Source organism: Etheostoma spectabile, chromosome 4 (assembly GCF_008692095.1).
Source record: "Etheostoma spectabile isolate EspeVRDwgs_2016 chromosome 4, UIUC_Espe_1.0, whole genome shotgun sequence".
Classification (NCBI taxonomy): domain Eukaryota; kingdom Metazoa; phylum Chordata; class Actinopteri; order Perciformes; family Percidae; genus Etheostoma; species Etheostoma spectabile.
The window spans coordinates 33,608,376-33,611,782 of record NC_045736.1 but is presented as its reverse complement, the minus strand read 5'-3'; the positions used below and the strand labels follow the sequence as shown (position 1 = coordinate 33,611,782).

At 47.3% G+C, this 3,407-nt stretch overlaps 1 protein-coding gene across 1 annotated transcript in view; it reads left to right on the top strand.

Annotated features, from left to right (window-relative positions):
* LOC116688228 (copine-9) overlaps window positions 1–3,407 on the top strand; it is a 206,748-nt gene that overhangs the window by 65,873 nt on the left and 137,468 nt on the right. The gene's annotated exons all lie outside the window — the stretch shown is intronic.

The window sequence follows — 3,407 nt, the reverse complement described above, 5'->3', positions numbered from 1 at the left end:
GAAAGGCAACATCAAAAAGAAAGGTATTCAGCCTTGATTTAAAAGAACAGAGTAGCAGCGGATCTGCAGTTTTCTGGGAGTTTGTTCAGAATATGAGATCATAATATGACCCCACCCCCCCCCCCCCGTTTTGTTCTGACTGTGGGGACAGAAAGCAGACCTGCCCAGACCACCTGAGAGGTCTGGGGGGTCACAGTGCAGTAGAAGATCAGAAATGTATTTTGGCCCTAAACCGTTTAGTGCTTTATAAACTAGCAAAAGTACTTTGAAATCATTTCTTCGAGCACCAGAGCCAGTGTAAAGACTTCAGAACTGGAGTGATGTGATCCAGTCTCCTGGTCTTAGTGAGGACTGGGGTGATGTGATCCAGCTGTCTGATAGATTTTTTAACCTCCATATTTTTGGTAAAAGTTATATTTCTACGTGGCAACTAGTAAGTGTTGTAGAGTCCTAGAAAACCAACAGAGCCAACAGTCAGGACATGCCTGCTGCTCATTCTGTGGAATTGAATCTGTAATTGGAAGGGGCATGTTCAAAATAATTGCAGTGTTGTGTTCAATTAGTGAGGTGACTGATTCTGTGAAGAAACATGTGTCAATTATGGCCCATATTTAATATATAGACAAAGAAAGGAAGGAAGCAAATGTTGTGAATGATGTTATAGTGCATTTCACACTGAAATACTTAGCAAAATGGATAATTCCAGACATTGTTCTGAGGAACAGCAGACTTTGAGTAAAAGGTTGGAGAGGGGAAAACATATAAAGAAGTGCAGAAAATGATAAGCTGCTCAGACAAAATCATTTAAAAGGCCTTGAAGTGGCATCCAAAGAAGGTCAGAAGAAGGCTATGTAAAGCAAAGTTATCAGCTATTTTTCAGTCATAACAGTAAATGTTTGAAAAAAAAATGAAAATACAGCTGTAATGGTCACCCATACTATCTTCATGTGCAGCTTTTTCTTTATATGATGGGGAACAGTATTGTTTTTGCTGTCACTTGTAGATGTAATAAGCTGTGTTATCTGAGGCCTGAGCTGGGACCACGGATTGTTTGAGACTGATATTGTATACATCATGAGTGGGCTGGTGTAGGGGGGGTAAAGGGGAGTGTTTGTAACAATTCGGGGATCGATCGAGGAGAGAGAGACTTCGGAGCTCAACGGGAGAGGCGCTGACGATTGAGGGGGGCTCTGTATCGTGTCGACGGTGGACCAGATGGTCAAGGTGGGGTCCCTCATTGAAAAGGATTGAGTACTCCAAGCTTTATTGGAATCGAGTGCAACAGTCCCAGGTTGCCGACCGCTCTTCCAAGAAAGCCAGCAAGAAGACTGAGCAGGGTCAAGGCCGGGGTCAAGGTGCGAATGTGGCTTCGGTGTTAGGAATTCCTACTCTCCTGGTGGTGCCACTATCCATCCGAGGTGCCAGTGGTGATGCTGTCCTGGATTCGGGCTGTACGTACTCCCTCATGAGTGAAACCCTGTGGAACCAGGTCAAGAAGGCAGGAGAGACATTAAGCCTGAGCGTCATTCCAAAGTTCATCATGGCCAATGGGCAGGAGAGTCGGCCTTTAGGGATGACCACCCTGCTCCTTTCCCTTCACGATGCCCACGTCACCTTCAACATAAACATACTCAGCGCCAATCAACTTTGCATGCCTTTGCTGCTTGGATTGGACTTCATGTGCACCAGCCAGATTGTTCTGAAGCCCCACCTAAGAAAATATGTGCTGCCAGGTGGTAAGGAGCATAGGTTCTTGCCTAAGGGGGTGAAGTCCTACGTGGGGGACTAGAAGTGAACTTTTACATGCTGTGGTGGATCATGCAGTGATAACCCGCCTACGTTCCCCTCTTGGACGAACAGGCGAGCGTGTTAGACCACTGCTGCAGAAATGGTCTACAGCAGGGTCTCAAACTCGCGGCCCGGGGCCAATTGCGGCCCGGGGATGATATTTGTGGCCACTGCCTGACATACAATTAAGTGTTAGTGCGGCCCCGCGCGTTCTGAAACCTTTTGTCATTGCGCTTGTCATTATGGGCTACCGGTAGTGTCTCTGACAGCGGCGTAACGGTTGTCAAGCTAGCTAAGTACTATTTGCGGCAAATGCCTGAGGGTTGACAATGTGAGTGTTCTGTTGGTGAAATTCACCACAATATCAGATCTAGGGGCTTAAAGCACGCAGTTCCGCGCCCTGTTTGGAGGAAAATAGTTGTTTGTTTTTTGGAATACTTGATGCGGCCCAGCCAACCCGAATCTACTTCCAGCGGCCCCAAGAAAGTTGAGTTTGAGACCCATGCGTCTACAGTCTGACAGACAGAGTCCACCGGGGCTACTAACATCATAAAACATAAGATCTTGACTACCGATGAACTGCCAGTGCGGAGGAGAGCTTATAGGGTATCGCCACACAAGCAAGCGGTCATCGAAGAACAGGTGAAGAAAATGCTCAGGACGGACAATGTTATAGAGCCTTCTAAGTCGGCTTCGGCTGGCGTCCCGGTGGTGTTGACACCTAAGAGGACGGAACTCACGGTTCTGTGTGGATTCAGGGGACTTAATGCTAAAACACACCATGATTTATCCCATGCCTAGTTCATGAGATTTAGAACCCCTGCATGGAGCGCAGTGTTTTAGCCACTGATCTTCAGAGGGGTACTGGCAGGTGGCCATGGATGAAGGAAGAACTAAAAACAGCCATGACCACCCACCTAGGACTGTTAGTTTAAGGTCATGCCATTTGGACTGAGGAATGCCGGGCCACCTTCCAACGGCTGATGGAAATGTTCTGGGGGAGTTAAAGGGCAATATGTTTCGGGTACATAGACACATCATTGTTTTCTCCAGGCGCATGAGCAACATACGTGACCTGAGGGCGGTGTTTGAAAAACTCCATCATGCAACATCAACTCTCAATGTAGCTAAATGCCCTCTCTGCAATCCCACATCACCTTCCTAGGACATGTGGTCTCCGGAAAAGGCGTGAGAGAGTGGAAACAACAAAAGGGAAGCAATTGCGGCTTACCCGCACCTAGGGATTGAAGAGTCTCCAGAGGTTTCTGGGGTTGGTGGGCTGCCTCTGCCCGGTGTCGGGACTGTTTGTTTCGGTTTCAAGTTTGCTTTTATTTGCTTTTCCCTCACGAAAAAACGACGGGATGGTTTTGGTTGAGGTTTCACCTTAGGCTGAAGTTCCATGTGGGGCGACGCAGTTACTAATTTTTTTGTCTTTTATCCACCATAAATTGGTTCTCATATGGGGCCCCGGAGTCTGACGCCGGGGAAAAAAGTCTGAAATGACGGAACGTTGATTGTGTGAAAGTTTTGATGAGAGGTAGCCGCGTTGACCAGTGAGGTTGGTGTTGACGAGTATCTTAGGTCGTTGTTTACTCCTGGTGTGGCACCGTTGAAAAAGA